At 36.6% G+C, this 21,098-nt stretch overlaps 1 protein-coding gene and 1 non-coding gene across 2 annotated transcripts in view; both read right to left on the reverse strand.

The window, feature by feature from the left end:
* Positions 1-21,098, reverse strand: part of IL1RAPL1 (interleukin 1 receptor accessory protein like 1) — a 1,471,712-nt gene that overhangs the window by 639,124 nt on the left and 811,490 nt on the right. The gene's annotated exons all lie outside the window — the stretch shown is intronic.
* On the reverse strand, positions 18,009-18,115 carry LOC118636697. The gene has a single exon (XR_004960685.1). It is a non-coding gene; the product is annotated as a U6 spliceosomal RNA (small nuclear RNA).

The following is a 21,098-nucleotide window of genomic DNA, read 5'->3' on the forward strand; positions in this document are numbered from 1 at the left end:
CCTGGCTTTGTTGTCCATGTCCATTGGTTATGCATACATGCATATAAGTTCTGTGGTTTATCTCTTCCCACCCCCCACCACCCCCTCTTCTGAGGGTTGTCAGTCTGTACCTTACTTCCGTGTTTCTGGGACTACCCTATTCCTCAGACTGTTATATTCATTATATTCCATATATAAGTGAGATCATGTGGTATTTGTCTTTTTCTGCTTGGCTTCTTTCACTTAGGATAATACTTCCCAGGTCCCTCCATGTCGTCTGAAATGATAAGAGATCTTTCTTTCTTACAGCTGCATAGTACTCCATTGTGTATATGTACCACTGCTTTTTTATCCATTCATCTACTGATGGACACTTGGGCTCTTTCCAGATCTTAGCTATTGTAAATAGTGATGCTATGAACATGGGGGTACATATATTCTTTCTGATGGGGGTTTCAGGCTTCTTAGGGTATATTCCTAGAAGCAGGATCACTGGGTCAAATGGCAATTCAATTTTTAATTTTTTGAGGTAACACTATATTGTTTTCCATAGTGGCTGCACCAGTTTGCATTCCCACCAGCAGTGTACTAGAGTCCCCTTTTCTCCACACCCTCGCCAACAATGTGGGAATAGAGGGATCATATATCGACATAATACATGCCATATATGAAAGACCTACAGCCAACATTATACTCAATGGGCATAAACTAAAAACATTTCCCTTAAGAACAGGAACAAGACAGGGATGTCCACTTTTGCCACTCTTATTTAATATTTTACTGGAAGTCTTAGCCACAGCAATCAGACAGGAAGAAAAAATAGCAGGGATCCAAATTGGAAAGGAGGAAGTGAAACTGCCATTATTTGCAGATGACATATTATACATAGAAAACCCTAAAGACTCCATCAAAAATATACTAGACTTAATAAATGCATTGGGCAAAATAGCAGGATACAAAATTAATGTCAAGAAATCGACAGCATTCATATACACCAATGATGAACTCACAGAAAGAGAAATTGAAAAAACAATCCCATTTACCATCGCGGCAAAAAAATTAAGATACCGAGGAATAAACTTAACCAAAGAAGTAAAGGACCTATTTGCAGAAAACTACAGGGCATTGAAAAAAGAAATAGAGGAAGATATAAAAAAGTGGAAGCACATACCTTGTTCATGGATTGGAAGAATTAACATCATTAAAATGTCCATATTACCCAAAGCAATCTATAGATTCAGTGCAATCCCCATCAAAACACCAATGACATATTTCACAGAACTAGAACAAATACTTCAAAAGTTCATATGGAACCAAAAAGAACCCCAAATAGCGACAGCAATTTTGAAAAAGAAGGACTTTTGAAGTTTTAATACCTGTTTACTGTTTCTGTTCATCAAGAGTTTATTTTAAAAGCTAGAATAAAGCAGCAACCAATGAATGCTATAGTCTTATTTACTGAGAAAAGCTAGAGGAAGCAAGCAACCTGTGGCACATTAATATACATATGATCCCCCTGAGGGTAATTACACACTGTTGAAGTAAAGAGTACCATCCACCATCATCAACTTTGCAGCATGACTGCTATGGTGCTTCACTCCCTGCAGTCAGAGAAATACTGTGGAATGGGATAACTGGGGTAAAGGAGACTGTTTCTACAGTTCTGGTAAAATCATTAGTGTGTATTGACTCAGCTTCTATTGTATAGAACATAAAAGGTGCAATCCAGGCAAACAGTTCAATCATAACTGTTTCAATGTTTATAAAATTGCTGCAGAGGTAGGATATACATGCATGTGCAGAAAGCAGTTTATAATTGAGAGTCAACACTCAATTATCCATTCCAACAAAGAAATGTTAATGTGAATTTTTGAAAAGACCTAGTTTTCTCTGTCAGGGGTGATCCTGCAGTACACACAATGTATTGTACAAATAATTTGGACAGTTACTTCTTTCAACCTCCTGAGATTACAGCAAAGGAACACATTGCCTAAAGAAGTCAATGATTGCCCTGGCCAGTTTGGCTCAGCGGTTAGAGCGTCAGCCTGCGGTCCACAGAGACCCGGGTTCGGTTCCTGCTAAGGGCATGTACCTTAGCTGCAGTTTGTCCCCGGCCCTGGTTGGGTCGTGTGGGTGGTGGCCACTCGATGTGTCCCTTTCACATCGATGTTTCTCTCTCTTCCTCTCTCTCCTTCCCACTCTATCTGAGTAAAAAATGGAAAAATGTCCTCGGGTGAGGATAAAAAAAAAAAAAAAGAAGTCAATGATTTATCCAAATTCTCCTATCTAATTAATGGCAGAAATGGGATTAGAACCCATGTTTCCTAACTTCTAATTAATTGGTCTCTTCTACATGCTACTAGAGGTAACGAGTGCTGGGTTAGCACACATAACCATATATATAGCAGTGTTTGTAACAAAAATAAAAACATTACCTACTCTTAGCCTCTGATTTTATATTATTTTACTTTCCAAAACAGGTATCTTCTGGAGAAAGGCAGAATATGTTCTACTTGGATTTCCTTGAAAATATTGGTCCTTAATCTTCCCAAAATCTAATAAGAACTAAAAGGGAAGAAGCAGCAGGTCTTTAAAAAATGTCATGGTTTCTTTAGCTCTTTCCACTGCATCCTTTTGACATACATACACTTGTAAAAGAATTGGCTTCTAAAAGGACTGGCTTAGGGTCTTGTCTTATTAGGGAGAAAAAAAAAACCTCTAAGTACAGTAAAAATATTGGGAACTAAAAAATTTTTGGACATAATCAAAAAGCAAATATATGGCAGAAAAATAAAATTAACATGATCTCTGTAAGTCCTGTCTCTGGAAATAAAACAATGTGTTGAAACTCTCCACAGATTTCTTTAGAAGGGCACTTCTTGGAAACACGGAAAGACTCTGAAATTGGCATACATGGGAGCTATCAGATATTTTAAATTTTATTTTTTAAAAGATGACAATGCTATACAATTACAGATTGAAGTGTGGGAATTTGGGTAGTGCAGGCAAGAGGTAAGAAAGGAAAATATACGTGAGAAGTGAAATTTTGTATTACATGATTAGCTAATAGAGTACATTCAAATCTGTTACACCATACCTAAAGATAGCACAGTTTCGATTATTCTGTAATCACATCTCCTATGCATGATAATGCATAACGTTCAGTGTCTCTCTCTTACCCTGAAAGAATCACCAATAACATGATTATTAAATATATCCTCTAACGGTGTCACTAAACAGTTGTCCTGTATATTACATTAATTCTCAGGTCCCTAGGGGAAATAATAACATTTCTATAATGTTTGGAAATCTTTTCCCACTTTTTGAAATGCTCAGAAAAACAGTCAGGCATTTGATTAATGTTTTTAAAGAATTAAGTTGTTTTGTTTCTATGTTTTAAATGGTTTACTCTAACCCTTATTTGACATTTTTCAAGTGACATTCTTTTGTACATAAATTGTTTGTAAAAATATATAAGCACACTGTATTTTTGAAGTTTCATAAATGCTTGGGAACTGAAAAGCAGCACAGAGGGAAAACAGATCTGAAAGTTCAGTTACTACAGACCTGAGCACAACTGAACTGGTCTGGAAGGTGGTTCCTTAACCACAAATTTGACCATGGTGTTTAATCATTATTTGTGAAAATAGTGTGCATTGGGAACCAAAAATATAGAGGGAACATCTTACAGTTTGTTAAGCAAGAAATATTCTTTGATAATTTATTTTTAATCTTAAAAGTCGTATAATATTCCCTGTATTTGAAGATTTTTTTCTGTCTTATGATGATGCCTGAAGCTATGCATGTGGCCCCTCTGTTATATGTTACATTTTTTTTTTCTTCTAACAAGCTTTTATTGACTTTTATTTTCACTCTCTCCCATGAAAATATCAGCTAGAATAATAGTTTTTTTTTTTAAGTTCTGTGTCCTTTAATTTTCTCTGCTTCATCTGTGGTCAATTTATATATTCATTTGTTTGTTTGTTTCTATTGGTCCTCCCTTTCATTTAGTTGTATTTCCTCAAATATCTGATGATCTTTCGTTGTCCATTTATGTGAATGAGAAACTCAGTTGATTATCTGGTAGCTGATATTGGTTGTTTCCTTTTGAATGGCACAGTTGATTGCAGGGCTCATATAACTGGGAACAGCCTGTCCCCTGGGAAGCTTCCCTTCATGGTGCCTGGGCATAGAGCAGGCAGGTAAACTGGAATTCTCAGATGCTAAAATAAGAAGGGCCTTTCTCTGGCAGTGCCATTCTTTAGTGTTTCTTCCTCCTGGACATGGTCGCCTTATTCCTTTAGTTTGGCTGCATCTCTCTCTCAGACCTCTGTACCCTCACCAGGAACTGTCTCCTACCCGATGTATCACTTTCTTAATAATGTATCTTGAGAATATTAGCCTCAGGTGAATGTTGCTTTTCTAATTCAATTGTTAGGGCTGTTGCTCTAAATAAATTATTATCCACTTTATTTCCATAGTGCTTTGTTCAGTGTTTGGTATTTGTTCACTCTATTTTTAGAATTTCAATGGATCTTGTGTTACCTTCTCAATGTTTTTCTCGTGTACATATTTTGAGTCTCCTCAACTCTTGTTCATCCCAACCCATTAATTAATTTTTTAAATTTATCTTTATTGTTGAAAATATTACATGTCCTCTCTTTTTTCCTCCATTGATCCCCATCATTCCACTCCTGCCCACCTCCTGCCCTCACCACACTATTGTCAGTGTCCATTGGTTATGCATATATTGATTTCTTTCTTCTGGGTGGACCTCTCAATTTCTGGTCTGCTGATGGTGACTTTTCTTGCTTGCCAGTGTTGACATGACTACACCTATACACATTCTTTGCAAATTCTATCTGGTGGCTTTATAGATGGAGAATCTCAATTGCTGGGAAAACGCCTCTCATACTAAAAAGCACATCTGGCATCAAAGATTGCTGGAACTATGGATTTGCCAATAATTCTGGGAGCTCACCCACTCTAGGGGCATCTTAGAGTCACACTCGTTGAAACAGACTTATGTTATCTTTCTTACACACACTATGCTTACAGCTACTGATGCTAAATGTGAAATTTGTTTGGATTAGGTTTTCTCTTCAGAAGAGCTCTGGTGCACATAGTAATTTACCTGGGGTTGAAATCAACCTGTAAAAAGATTCGAGTGAGAACACTGACAAATGATAAAACCTGAAAATGCCAGTTTCTTCCCTTCAAATACTTTTAAAATACTTTTAAAAATTTAACTGGTAAATTGAACTTCATCTATGGTCTCCTACCAACTATACAGTCAAAATAATTATTTCCTTTTTTTTGAGTGGAAAATTATTAACATGATTTTACCATTTTATTTTTTATCCTAATATTCCTGGAATATTGAGGAATAATAAAGTTGAAGGGGTGTCATGTGCGAAATTCCAGTCCAGAATTTCTCTGGGCATGAGAACTTTTAAAGTTTACCACTATAGACCCCAAGGTCTCCTTCCAGACCTCTTCTTGAGGGAAAAGAAAAGACAGAGAGGGAGGAAATAGAAACATGTGATTGAAGGAAAATGAGGCTCAGGGTGTGGCTTAAGGTCATATAAATTACAAATCATTTCTTCAGGGAAGCCTATAGTTGACCTCTTCAATCTTTAGCCACCTTATCCATTTATTTTCTTCATAATAATTACAATTAATTATTTAGCTGTCTCTTTTTCTAATCCATATTCTTCTCATAATATGTAAAATAAGCAAGTTGTTATATGCTGTTTGAATTCAGAGGCTTACTTTTTTAACTGAGGTAAAATTCACGCAACATAAAATTAACCATTAACCATTTGATAGTATACAATTAAGTATCATTTAGTACATTCATAATGTTACACAACCATCACCTCTATCTATTTCTAAGTCATTTTCATCAGTCCAAAAGGAAATCCATACCCAATTAACAATCAATCCCCATTTCCCTATCTCTACAACCCCTGGCAACCACCGATCTGCTCCTATCTTCATGTATTTGCTTATTCAGAGTATTTCATATAAAGGAATCATACAACATGTAGACTTTTGTTTCTGACTTCTTTCACTTCGCATCATTAGTTCAAGGATTGTCAATGTTATAGTATGCATCATTCCTTTTATTGGCTGAATAACAGCCCATTGTAGGGACATACCATATTTATTTGACTTAGGTTTGTTTCCATATTTTGGTTATTGAGAATAATGCTGCTTGTTATATACCTAGTGATGGTAACATTGGGTCATGTGGTTATTCTGCATTTACCATTTTGATGAATCGGGACTTTTTAAAAAATCTCTTAAATTATTTGTCCCCTTCTGAACACTCCAGTTACTGCTGGTGCATAGATAATAATCTATTACAGGAATTTGTTCACTGTGATGGCCTATTGAGACTAAGGACTTAAAAAGCCTCATGATTTCCATAATTGCCTAGAACAGTGCCAGACACATATAGTAAGCACAGTCAATAGATATTTGTTCAATGAAGGAATTAACTATTATTTAATGATTACATAATTCTGATTGCATTTATTTTTTGCTAATCCCTCTAAACAGCTCTCACCTACACTCACCATACTATTTTTTAGCCCTTTTCGTTATATGCTTCTTTGACATAGTATAGTTTCTGATAGTGGTTGTGTTTTCCAAGTTAGACAAAAATTATAACATAGCTATAAAAATTCCCTGGCCCTGAAAAGCTACCTGAAATCACCTGATTATCACCTTCTCCCACCTTGCATATAACAGACCCTTTCTTAATGGTAGCTGAAATTATTGATTTGAGAGATAAGAGAAAGAAGCATAAATGAGTGGGCCCCATTTGGGTCAGTTGTAAATCACTTTTTTCTCTCCAAGCATTACACAGGTAGCTTTTTCTAAAGTGATTGTAATAGTTCTGGTTCTGTTAAATCTTGCTCCTGGATCCATGTGGAGAAGATGTATGTGACTTAGGATCCAGATGCTCAACTAATCCTACACCCCACTCTGTCATTGTTGAACCTCAGTGGAAAGTGGGGAGAGGGTGCAGAAGAGATAAACCAAATAATTTATATGCATTTATGCATAACCAATGGACACAGACAATAGTGTGGTGAAGGTGGAGGGGGTGGCGGGAGAAGGAGGAGGGGGTCAATAGGGGAAAAGGAGGGAGATATCTGTAGTACTTTCTACAATAAAGATAAGTTAAAAAACTAGAGAAATAAAAAATAAAATAAAAATCCCAGGGAAACTTTTAATAGAGTGAAGCAAAAACTATATTGATCTTCATTCAAAAATTTTTTTTCCTTTTATTGATTTTAGAGAGAGAAGAACTGAGAGTGAGAGAGAGATAGAAACATCAATGAGAGAGAGCATCAATTGGCCGCCTCCTGCATGCCCCGCACTGAAGATAAGGCCTACAACCTGGGCATGTGTCCTGACCAAGAATTGAACTGGCAACCTCTTGGTGCATGGATGATGGGTCATTGCTCAACCACTGAGCCACACTGGCCAGACTATATTGATCTTTAAAGAAGACAGAAAACACTCAGGACTGGCCAGTTTAGCTCAACAGTTAGAGTGTTTGCCCGCAGACCAATGAGTCACGGGTTCAATTCCTGTCAAGGGCATTTGCCTCAGTTGTGGTTTGTCCCTGGCCCTGGTCAGTTGTGCGGGAGGCAACTAATCGATGTGGCTCTATCACATCAATGTTTCTCTCTGTCTCTCTCTCTCCCTTCTTCCCTCTCTATCTGATAATAAGTAGAAAAATATCCTCAGGTGAGGAATTAAAAAAAAACAATAAAAAAAAAAAAAAAGAAGACAGAGAACATTCAGAGTTCACTGAAATTCCACCCATTCACAAATAGACTATTTTAGAGTCAGATGATTTTTTGACAATCAAAATACATGCCTTTCCCCCTACTGTATGTAAACCAAATTTGGAAAATGTCAGGAAACAACCCACACAATCAGTAATTTTTTTTTCTACTAATACTTTTCTAAATATTTTTTAAATGTCACAATGGCATATGCTTTATTCAGTTTTACTTTTCAGGTCAATATGTCTTTATAATAGCTTTGCTTTCTACTTAAAATATATAAGTAATAAATAAAATTAACTCTGAAAATGATAAATAACCTTAATTATAAAGGGCATTTATATCATATTCTTAACTACATGGATAGGATAAAAACTTGATCTAGTCTGTAAAATTGACAGAGGTGCATATTCCCAGACCCTGGAGACTGGCATATTTTATTTAATTTATTTTTTTAATCTTCACCCAAAGATACTTTTTCTCATATATCTTCAGATAGTGTGGGAGTGGGAGAGGAACAGAGAAGCGGAGAGAGAGAGAGAGATCAATGTGAGAGGGACACATCGACTGGTTGCCTTCCGCACGACCCCCACCAGGGCCGGGGAGGAACTGCAACTGAGGCATTCGCCCTTGGCTGGAATCAAATCTGTGACTCTGGTCCACCGGCCAATGCTCTAACCACTGAGCAACCGGTCAGGACAAGACTGGCATATTTTTAAAGATATAATGTTAACCAAAATTCACAATCAGAGTTTCATGTAAATGTAACCTCTTTGAACTCAGCATATTTAGAAAGTGGCTCAATTTCTGCAGACACACAAAAAGGCAGAACAATGTCTGTTTCCTGGACAACTATTACTCACCCAAGAAACGTTTGGACAAAATTGAAATAAAAGCCAGAAATGCTCCCTGAAGAAGACATTGTAGTCACTTCCCTCAACTTACATGTTTGTAGCACCAGTTTGGTGCTCTAATTTGAAGGTAACACATCAGATCTTGCTTGCTTTTCCCACCACTTTTTAATATCATATTTTTTAATTCTTTCACCTCCATTTTTTTCTATTATGATTGATATAGTTTCTCATTCTATGTAAATTCAGCATACTGTATTGTCTCACACTTCTCAAAGCAAAGCATGTCATTTCATAAAACAAACAAATAAAAATGAACAAACAAAACAAAAACATTAAGGCCAGCAGAGGGCACTCGACACAATACAAGAACGAATATTTAACTATCCTTTATTAAAGTGGTGAGTTAACTATCACATATTGAGCGTGTAAAAATTATTCATTCAGTCAATACACATTTATTGAGCAAAGACTATGTGACTGGCCCAGCTGGGGATAAAGCAGTGGATAAGTATGTGCTTTTATGGAGTTTATATTCTACTGAGATGAAATGGTGGGGGGAAGAACATTGCACAAAAAGCTTTATAAAATCCTACATAAAACCCATTAGGATAGCTATTAATAAAAATATAGAAAACAAGTTTTGGCGAGGATGTGGAGAAACTGGAACCCTTGTTCATTGCTGGTAGGCACGTAAAGTGCTATAGCCAGCCACTGTGGAAACCAGTCTGATGGGTCCTCAAAAATTAAACAGAATTGTCATATGTTTCATATGAATTCTACCCCTGGGTATATAGCTAAAAGAATGGAAAGTAAGGAGTTAAAAAGATACTTGTACACAAATGTTCATACCGGCATTACTCACAATAACCAAAAGGTGCAAGCAACTCAAATGTCCATCAAGAGACACATGGATAAACAAAATATGGTATATACATACAATGGAATATTATTTAGCCTTTTAAAGGAATAGAATTCTGATACATGGCACAACGTGGATAAAGTTTGAAAACATTATGCTAATTGAAATGTCAGACACAAAAGGAAAATATTGAATGACTTCATTTACATTATGTACTTAGAATAAGCAAATTCATAGAGAGAAGAACAGCAGTTCCCTGAGCTGGGTAAGAAGAAGGAATGGGCAGTTATGGTTTAGTTTGTGCAGAGTTTCTGTTTGAAATAATAAAACAATTTCTGGAAATGGATAGTGGCGATAGTTGCACAAGACTATGAATAAACTTAATGCCACTAAATTGTACAATTAATAATATTTAAAACAGTAAACTTTATGTTATATATATTTTACCACAATTAAAACTACATTAAATTATATACTTGAAAGGACTAAACTATATAATAAGTGAATTATATCTTAATAAAGCTATTATTTTTTAAAAACTTATATGCAATACCTCACTTATTCCCACTCTATGTAATCTCGTTCAACCCTCCAACTCACTTTAAATAACATCTTTATGTTTTGTCTCCTGTATTTGTATCTCTAGCTCTAAACTCTCTCTGAACTCTATATTTATATATCCAGTTGCTTATTTATCATACTATTTGAAATCTAAAAAAATTGCTACAGACCTAATGTGCCCCACAAATAAACTTTTACTTTTACCTTCAAATCTGTTCTTACCCTTGTCCACCCTATCTCACTGATAGCCACATCATTCATTGAGTTGTTCAATTAAAATGGCTAGAAATATTTTGACATTATTGTCTTTTTTGTAGTTTGTTTTTATTTATTCATTCATTCATTTACTTTTATTTGCTGTTGAAAGTATTGCTAATGTCCTCCATTTTCCTTCTGTTAAACACATCCATCCAGCCCCGGCCCCACCCCAGGTCTTCATCACACTACTGTCTATGTCCATGGGATGTGTATATATGCATATATGTTCTTTGGTTAATTTCTCCCCCTCACACCCCTCCCCTCAGAGATCTGTCAGTCTTTTCTGTATATCCATGTCTCTGGTCTTATTTTGTTCATCAGTTTATTTTGTTCATTATTTTGCACATATAATTAAGATCATGTGATACTTGTATTTCTCTGTCTTGCTTATTTTGCTTAGCATAATAATATCCAGGTCCATCCATACTGTTGCAAAGGGTAAGAGATCCTTCTTTTTTATAGCTTCATAGTATTCCACTGTGTAAATGTACCACAGCTCTTTTATCCACTCATCTACTGATGGGCATTTGGGTTGTTTCCAGAACTCAACTATTGTATAATGCTGTTATGAACATATGGGTGCATATATTATTTCTGATTGATGTTTCGAGATTCTTAGGATATTTTCCCAGAAGTGTAATCGCTGGGTTAAGTACGATACAATCAAGTGGAATAATTTACTGTGTTCATGGATTGGAAAAAAATAATATCATTAAAATGTCCTTACTACCCAAAGAAATCTATAGATTTAATGTACTCTGTATTAAAATACCTATGGCATATTTCACAGATCTAGAACATACAATGAAAAAAATGCAAACATACATATTCAAAAAAACCTTATATGGAACAACAACAACAACAAAAACAAAAACAAATAGCCACAGCAGTCTGGACAAAGAAGAAAAAAGTAGGAGGGATCACAATACTGGATATCAGGTTACACTACAAAGCCATTGTAATTAAAACAGCCTGGTACTGGCACAAGAACAGGCATGTAGATGAGTGGAACACAACAGAGACCCCTGAAATGGACCCACACCATTATGCTCAATTAACATTTGACAAAGGAGGCAAGAGCATACAATGTAGTAAAGATGGTCTCTAATAAATGGTGCTGGGAAAATTGGACAGGTGCATGCAAAAAAAAATGAAACTAGAACATCAACTTATACCATACACAAGAATAAATTCAAAATGGATAAAATACTTAAATGTAAGTCATGAAACCATAAAGGTCCTAGAAGAAAACATAAGCAGTAAAATTTCAAATATTTCACAAAGCAGTATTTTCGTGGCTACATCCCGTAGGACAAGATAAACAAGAAAAAAAAAAAATAACCAAATGGAGACTTCCGGTCAAGATAGTGGGTAGGTAAACACGGTACACGCCTCCTCCCACAACCACATCAAAATTACAACTGAACTACAGAACAACCATCACACAGAACCACTTGAAATCCAGCTGAATAGAAGTCCTACAACTACAAAATTAAAGACACAGCCACATCGAGACTGGTAGGAGGGGCGGAGGCGCGGAAGGGTTGGTCCCACACTCGTGTGTGGCAGATAAAAATCAGAAGGGATACCTCAGCTGGGAAGGTCCTCCCTGAGGACTGAGTGGTCCCTGTCCCATACCAGGCTCCCAGCTCAGGGTTCCAGGAAGAGAAATTCCCACAACTTCTGGCTATAAAATCCAGAGGGAACTGAGACTGAGGGTGGTTGTGGCTGCTGGAGCCCCAGGCAGTTCCTCTTAAAGGGCTTGCGTAGGGACTTACCGGGACGAGTTCCTTCAGGGCTTCAGCATGGGGGAGGCAGCTTGAAAGGCACCCAAAACATATGGGGAAGAACTGAGTTGTTTAGCATCAAGGTAAGAGTTGGAGGGGCAGTTTTGTCCTAGGCAGATTTGCTATCAGAGGCCGTTGTTCCTTTGGTGAGCCCTTCCCCCACAGAGCTGCAGATGGCCGCCATATCTGGGATTCCAGCAACCTTGCTCACACTGTTTGCCCCGCCCTGGTGGTTCCCTGAGGCCTGAGGCCCTGCCTTACCCAACTTTCAGGTCCACCCAAGCTGTTTCCAGTGGTTTTACCATATGATTGGCCTGTCTTGGCTCCTGCTTCAGATTTTTCTAAATTCTCTCAAACGGCATCAGGCCTCAGCGAGCCTCATACCTGTCACTACGTGGCCCCAGGCCTGGCACTAGAATCTGCCAGCCTTGGTTCACAGCTTGGCTTTGCCTGGGCACCTCCAAGCCCAGCACAAGAAGCAGCCATCTGAAGATAGCTTTGTAGATTATGCTGGGTGGCCCCAGGTAGAACGGCCCCAGGTAGAACGGAGACAGTGGCTGACCTTGCCCCAGAGTCGGCACAGCCAGTGCACAGCTTCAGACCACATTGAAGCACCACCACCCAACCACCCCCACAAGTGGCACACTCAATGAGTGGTCTCAGAGCCTTGCTGAAGTAAGTCTTGCTCTGTGCAATGAGCCCCTGTACAGCTGATCCTCCAAGGTGGTCAGAGGTCAGTGGTCAGTGGGCACAGTCAGTCCTTACAACAGATCAGCTTGAATAAATCCCCCCATTAGCATGACAACAGCAATCAAGACTCAATTACAACAGAAGGGTTTGCAGTCCATACTAGGGGTGCACCTTGAGGGCCAGCTGGGAAGATCAAGGAGGCTTTGTCACTGGAGCCTACAGGACACCTACTATAATAGACCACCTTATGAAGCTTAGGAGACATAGCATCCCTATCTAATACATAGAAACAAACACAGGGAAGCTGCCAAAATGAGGAGAGAAAGAAACATGTTCCAAATGAAAGGACAGAACAAAACCCCAGGAAAAGAATTAAATGAAATGGAGATAAGCAATCAATCAGATGCAGAGTTCAAGACACCAGTTATAAGGATGCTCAAGGAACTTAGTGAGAACTTTAAAGAACTTAGTGATAACTTCAAAGAAGTTAATGAGAAATTCAAGGAACTTAGTGAGAACATCAACAACATAAAAAGAAAAAAGATCCAATCAGAAATGAAGGATGCACTAACTAAAATAAAGAATAACTTATAGGGAATCAGTAGTAGAGTAGATGAAGCCAAGAAGCAAACCACCAATTTGGAATGTAAGGGAGCAAATAACACCCAATCAGAACAGCAAACAGAAAAAGGAATCCAAAAATATGAGGATAGTGTAAGGAGCCTCTGGGTCAACTTCAAGCATGCCAACATTCATATCATGAGGGTGCCAGAAGGAGAAGAGAGAAAGAAATTGAAAATCTATTTAAAACAATAATGACAGAAAACTTCCCTAACTTGGTGAAGGAAATAGACATATAAATCCAGGAAGCACAGAGAGTCCCATACAAGATGAACCCAAAGAGGCCCACATTAACACACATCATCATCAAAATGCCAAAGGTTAAAGACAAAGAGAGAATCTTAAAAGCAGCAAGAGAAAAGCAGTTAGTTAGCTATTAGGGTGCTCCCATAAAATGATGTCTCAAACTTTGCAGGCTATAAGGGAATTGCAAGAAATATTTCAAGTGATGAAAAGCAATGACCTACAACCAAGATTACACTATCCAGCATAGCTATCATTTAAAATCGATGAGTATATACTGAGTTTTCCAGACAAGAAAAGCTAAAGGAGTTCATCACCACCAAACCAGTGTTATATGAAATGTTGAAGAGTCTTCTTCAAGAAGAAGAAGATAAAAAATATGAACAATAAAATGACAGTAAAAACATATCTATCAACAACTGGATCTACAAACCAAATAAATAAGCAGAACAGAAACAGACTCATTGATACAAAGAACTTTTTGTTGGTTGCCAGATGGAAGGGTATTTGGAGGGATGGGTGAAAAAGGTGAAGGGATTAAGAAGTACCAGTTGGTTTTTAGAATGACAAACCTCAAAAGAAGGGGGGGGGGTGTGTGAGAAGAGAGATAAACCAAAGATCTTATATGCATATATGCATAACCAATGGACATAGACAGTAGTGTTTGGAAGGCAAGAGAAGGGTGGGAGTGGGGAGGAGGGGGTCAATGGGGGACATCTGTAATATATTCAACCGTAAAAATAAATTAAAAAATAAAATAAAATAAACAAATGGGACTACATAAAACTAAAAATATATTAATCGTATCCCAATGGAACAGGCAAGAAACAAGTGAGGGGGTACCAACAACCCAATAATTAAGTTAAATATTATTTCAATGCAATATTTAAAATAGCAAATTAATACCAAAAATCAATGAGAACAATGAATTGTTTTTATAAACTATTACTATATTACCCTGTTTTATATTTATTCTCTCATTATCACTAATTAATATTTTCTATATTTTCTGTAATATGTAAGTACCATGGGAAATGGAGTCCATTCTGCCTTATGCACTACTTTATCTCATAAATATGTCCCCCATTTTCTAGGCTTTCCTGCTAATTGACTTTGAAGTTGGATTTTTTCCAAGAGAGCTGTTATTTCAGCTTATGGGTCTGACACTGCTTTCTTGTTTTGTTTCTCTCCAAAAGCAGAGATAGTAGTGGCTTCCTGCTATTGCTAACCCTAGAATGCCTCATGTTCTGCCATTTCAGCTCTTCTAACATATTTATAACCCCATTTTCATATTAAATTCCTCCTACTGAACTACTTGGAATTAATTTTTATTAACTAACTAGATCCTGGCCAATACAGTAGTTTAGGAAACAGATATCTAAGCATCTATTTTATATTATACATACATTTCTAAAAGTGTCCCATGATGTAAAAGAAAGATGTAAATTAATTACATAGTTATACATTTGAAAATATTACAAATAGCATTAAACATGACCCATTTAATAAATTAAAATACTTCAGTATTTTCCTATGATAAAAGCCTTTATTTATATATCAAAAAGACTTACGGGGAAAAGAAAAAAAGGAGCAGAATTAAGCTGTAAGTTGATTTAATTTAAAAACAGAATTAGACTCTTTGGGGGAGAGACTTTTTAATTCTATATGATTTATGCATACTTCAAGTTAAATTTTCAATATTTTATGCAATTTTTATTGAATTTATTGCAATCATAGTATCAATTCTAGCCAATAGTAATTTTATTTATTTATTTATTTATTTATTTATTTATTTATTTATTTATTTTTTATTTTATGAATTTTTATTTATTTTTTTGTTACAGATATTTTACCTTTTTACCCCATTGGCACCCCCACCCCACCCCCCCTCCACCCTGTCCCCGGCTTAGTTGTCCATGTCCATTGGTCATGCATACATGCATATAAGTTCTGTGGTTTATCTCTTCCCACCCCCCCAACCCCCATCCCCTCTTCTGAGGGATGTCAGTCTGTGCCCTACTTCCATGTGTCTGGGTCTACTGTATTCCTCAGACTGTTATGTTCATTACATTCCGTATATAAGTGACATCATGTGGTATTTGTCATTTTCTGCTTGGTTTCTTTCACTTAGGATAATACTTTCCAGGTCCCTCCATTTCGTCTCAAAGGATAAGAGATCTTTCTTTCTTACAGCTGCATAGTACTCCATTGTGTATATGTACCACTGCTTTTTTATCCAGTCGTCTACTGGTGGACACTTGGGCTGTTTCCAGATCTTAGCTATTGTAAATAGTGCTGCTATGAACATGGGGGTACATATATTCTTCCTGATTGGTGTTTCAGGCTTCTTAGGGTATATTCCCAGCAGTGGGATCACTGGGTCAAATGGAAGTTCAATTTTTAATTTTTTGAGGTAGCACCATATTGTTTTCCATAGCAGCTGCACCAGTCTGCATTCCCACCAGCAGTGTATTAGAGTCCCTTTTTCTCCACACCCTCGCCAACACTTGTTGTTTGATGATTTGTTGATGGTGGCCATTCTGACAGGTGTGAGGTGATACCTCATTGTTGTTTTAATTTGCATCTCTCTGATGATTAGTGATGTTGAGCATCTCTTCATATGTCTTTTGACCATTTGTATGTCCTGTTTGGAGAGGTGTCTATTCAGCTCCTCTGCCCATTTTTTAATTGGGTTCTGTGTCTTCCTTTTGTGGAGTTGTATGAGCACTCTATATATATTGGAAATTAACCCCTTATCTGATACATCATTGGCAATGATGTTCTCCCATACAGTGGGTTGCTTTTCCATTTTGATGATTATTTCTTTTGCTGTGCAGAAGCTTTTTAGTTTGATGTAGTCCCATGTGTTCATTTTCTCCTTTATTTCTGTTGCCTTAGGTGATGTATCAGTGAAAATTCTGCTCCGTATGATGTCCGAAATTTTGTTGCCTACATTTTTTTCTAGGATTTTTATGGATTCACGGGTCACATTTAAGTCTTTTATCCATTTTGAGTTTACTCTTGTGCAGGGTGTAAGTTGATGGTCTAGTTTCATTTTTTTGCATGTAGCTGTCCAATTTGCCCAACACCATTTATTAAAGAGGCTGTCTTTACTCCACTGTATGCTCTTGCCACCTTTGTCAAATATTAATTGAGCGTATTGCCTTGGGTCCATTTCTGGGTTTTCAGTTCTGTTCCACTGGTCTATATGCCTGTTCTTGTGCCAGTACCAGGCTGCTTTGGTTAGAGTCGCTTTGTAGTATAACCTGATATCTGGTATTGTGATCCCACCTACTTTGTTCTTCTTTTTCAAGATTGCTGTGGCTATTCAGGGTCTTTTTTGGTTCCATATGAACTTTTGAAGTATTTGTTCTAGTTCTATGAAATATGTCGTTGGTATTTTGATGGGGATTGCATTGAATCTATAGATTCCTTTGGGTAGTACGGACATTTTAATGATGTTAATTCTTCCAATCCATGAACAGGGTATGTGCTTCCCCTTTTTTATATCTTCCTCTATTTCTTTTTTCAATGACCTGTAGTTTTCTGCAAATAGGTCCTTTACTTCTTTGGTTAAGTTTATTCCTAGGTATCGTATTTTTTTTGGCGCGATGGTAAATGGGATTGTTTTTTCAGTTTCTCTTTCTGTGAGTTCATCATTGATGTACAAGAATGCCGTCGATTTCTTGACGTTAATTTTGTATCCTGCTACTTTGCCAAATTCATTTATTAAGTCTAATAGATTTTTGATGAAGTCTTTAGGGTTTTCTATGTACAATATCATGTCATCTGCAAATAATGACAGTTTCACTTCCTCCTTTCCAATTTGGATCCCTTTTATTTTTTCTTCATGTCTGATTGCTGTGGCTAAGACTTCCAGTACAATGTTAAATAAGAGTGGGAAAGTGGACATCCCTGTCTTTTTCCTGTTCTTAAGGGAAATGTTTTTAGTTTCTGTCCATTGAGTATGATGTTGGCTGTATGTCTTTCATATATGGCCTTTACTTTGTCGAGATATGATCCCTCTATTCCTACATTGCTGAGCGTTTTTATCAGAAATGGATGCTGGATTTTGTCGAATGCTTTTTCAGCATCTATTGATATGATCATGTGGTTTTTATTCTTCATTTTGTTTATGTCATATATCACGTTTATTGATTTGTGAATATTGTACCAGCCTTGCATCCCTGGAATGAATCCCACTTGGTCATGTTGAATAATTTTTTTGATGTATTTCAGGATCCGATTTGCTAATATTTTGTTCAGGATTTTGGCGTCTGTGTTCATCAGGGATATTGGCCTGTAGTTTTTTTTCTTCGTAGTGCCTTTTTCTGGTTTTGGAATTAGAATTAAAAATATGGAACGCTTCACGAATTTGCGTGTCATCCTTGCGCAGGGGCCATGCTAATCTTCTCTGTATCGTTCCAATTTTAGTATATGTGCTGCCGAAGCGAGCACTCAATAGTAATTTTTAGATTTTTCTGACTAGAAAGAAATACCATTAATCTGAATCACGAACAGTTCACTAAAAGAACAAATTGTTTAAATACCAACAATCTAATAACTGTACTTGGCAAAAATAGGCCTCTTTGGGAAAAAAAAAAAAAAAAAAAGATCTAATGAGTTGTATTTCTTTACAAATATAAACATGCTTAGAATGTGAACAATTATACTAAGGATTCTTGTCAACAACATATGTAGGAATAAAATATTTTACACTTAGATTGTCAGAATATAATACAATAGAATAATACTAGAGTCAATATTAAAAGTTTAAAAAACAGCCCTGGCCGTTTTTGCTCAGCGGTTAGAGCATCAGCCAGCAAACCAGAGAGTCCCAGGTTCGGTTCCTGCTAAGGGCATGCACCTCCTTTGCAGTTTGTTTCCAACTCTGGTTGGGGTCGTGTGGGTAGTGACCGCTCAATGTGTCTCTCTCACATCGATGTTTCTCTCTCTCTCTTCCTTCTTCTCTCCCTCACACCCTATCTGAGGATAAATGCAAAAATATCCTCAGGTGAGGATAAAAACATTTTTTTTTTAAGTTTAAAAAACAAAATAGAAGTGGGTCTGATCTTTATCCAAACTGATAGAGAATACAAAAAGAAGGGGAGGTTTTCATGGGCAGAAGAATCCCCTAATAAGCTGTGTGATCATGGTCAAATAAGTTTTCCCTGAACTTCAGTTACCTGATCATAAAATTGTAAGGATACTTAACCTCATAGAGTTGTTGTGAGAAGAAATTACATCCTGCTGTAAGCATACTTCATGATGGAAAAACTGTTACATAATGTTTTATTGCTGTTACTATTATCTGCAGTGATGGTTTAACTCCTTAGATTGTCATCTTCCCCACATCTCTTGAATCTTCTCAGTTATGCCCCATGTTTCACACACTCTTCATTATTCATAATATTTCACCACTGTCTAAATATGGGATTTATATCAAGATCACCACTTTTTAAAAGTTTAGTCTCCTTTCCAGTAGGACCTCATTAAACAGATAAATCACATAATTTTTTTTATATATATTTAATCTCCTTGTCCTGTGAATACAGCCCTGTTCCATTTCTGTTCTCCAGATCCAACTTTTCATGTTTATAGATAGGTGCAGCATGCCTAGAACACCATTTCTGGAAGGGAAGTCCCATATATTTGAAATGCAGTCAAATTTGTCTCACATTATTGCCAGAAAAAATTGCAGTTGATGTGAGGCCTAACATGGAAGACATCCCCAGACACAGCAGGGGGAAGAAAAATAAATAAAACACCATGAGTGAGGGCTTGTCTGTTATTAGCTCTGTTCTCACTTCTTAGATGGGTCAATCATCCAGGGGATTCTAAAAGTGGATAGTTAAAATATTTGTGGATGTCCACAGCTGTGTACGTGCAACAGACATTTTAAAATTCATTAGTTACAGAAGTATGGGCCCTATGAAAAACACTTATCTCTAGCCAGAGGGGAGGTGGAATAATTACGTAATCTGCAAAAGTCAGCTACTTGTTACAGCTACTTTCTTGTCAATACTATAAGATTATTCCTCATGTTCTTCTCAAATGAAACAACTGTTAAAAGGAATTGAAAATGGCTTTATTATATACATGATTTTCAGTTATAATATCTGTTTTTTCCTTAAAAGCCCATTATGATAATAACACAAAGAAAAAGAGAACTCTTGTAGAATTGGGGAGTTCAACTTCATTATATTCAGTCTTATCAGCATGCAGAGTTTTCCCCAATTATTCTTCATACACATATTCTTCATACATATATGAAGAATATCGTAATGATTAACTATACATCTTTTCTTTGACTGCTTTCTTAAAGATACAATTTATGCAGCAGCATTGTAATAATTCCCACTCTCAAAAGCCTTCTGTTCACTAGTTTATAAAATACAACTGTGATTGACTACCTTGGTGGCTTATTTGCAAAAGCTATTGCATTGCTTCTGTATTCTAGTTTTCTTTTACTAACATGGATTTATTTGGAATCCAAATTATACAAAGTATCACTGCATAATTTCACTTTGTAGTTACTGATGTCATTATTTACCATTTATAATGTCTATAATGTATAAAGCACATAATATGAATAAGTCATGTTGGCTATGTTAGTTTCTCATTTGTCAAATAAATGTCTATTCGAAGGCTTACATCCTTTCTTAGAATTTTGAAAGAAATTATTGATAACATCATTAGACATGTTATATTTATCTGATCTATTAATGAATCATTGAATGAGATGACATAGGAGTATTATTTGTTTGTGTGCACATGTGTGCCCTCTATGTCTACCTGTAATTTACCTCTGTCCCTTCACTAATAAAAATCTTTCAGTGGTAGTATACACTAGTCTCCTCACTTTCTCAACACAGGCTCATCCATTTCTCTACTATGGTCTGAGTTTTCTTCTCAGAAAATGTTGTTACTGGAGTTATCAGTAATCTCTTGGCTTTCAATAGTTACCTGGTTTGAGCACAATATGACATTTAATGTTATTTATGTCCCTTCATCTTGAGATTTTATTAGAGGGTCTCTTCCTGGTTTTCCTTTGGTGCATCTGTTTATTGTCTTTCTTCCTTTTAAATACCAGAATTTCCCTAAGTTTTGGTTCTTGCTCTTCATTTTCCTTTGAGTGCTCTTATGTTACCAAGTGATACTCAAAATGAGTACTGCTTCCCCCACTGTTAGAAAACAATTGTGTGCTGATGGTATACAAAATAACAGAGTAAATGCTGTACTTTTGTAAAACAATTGAAAAGTAAGTACATTTTTGATGAGTCCATGCCAATGGTGGAAAATTTCCACCTTTGAGCCCCAGTCACCCTGAAGCCAAACCTGGGAGCAACACCAGTTTCTTTGATATCCATAGAAATTGGACCAATTAACACCCTTAACAACAATGTTTGAGAATGTCTGTTTCCGCACCCCATTTGCTAAG

Source organism: Molossus molossus, unplaced genomic scaffold, assembly GCF_014108415.1.
Source record: "Molossus molossus isolate mMolMol1 unplaced genomic scaffold, mMolMol1.p scaffold_m16_p_2, whole genome shotgun sequence".
NCBI classification, from domain to species: Eukaryota; Metazoa; Chordata; class Mammalia; order Chiroptera; family Molossidae; genus Molossus; species Molossus molossus.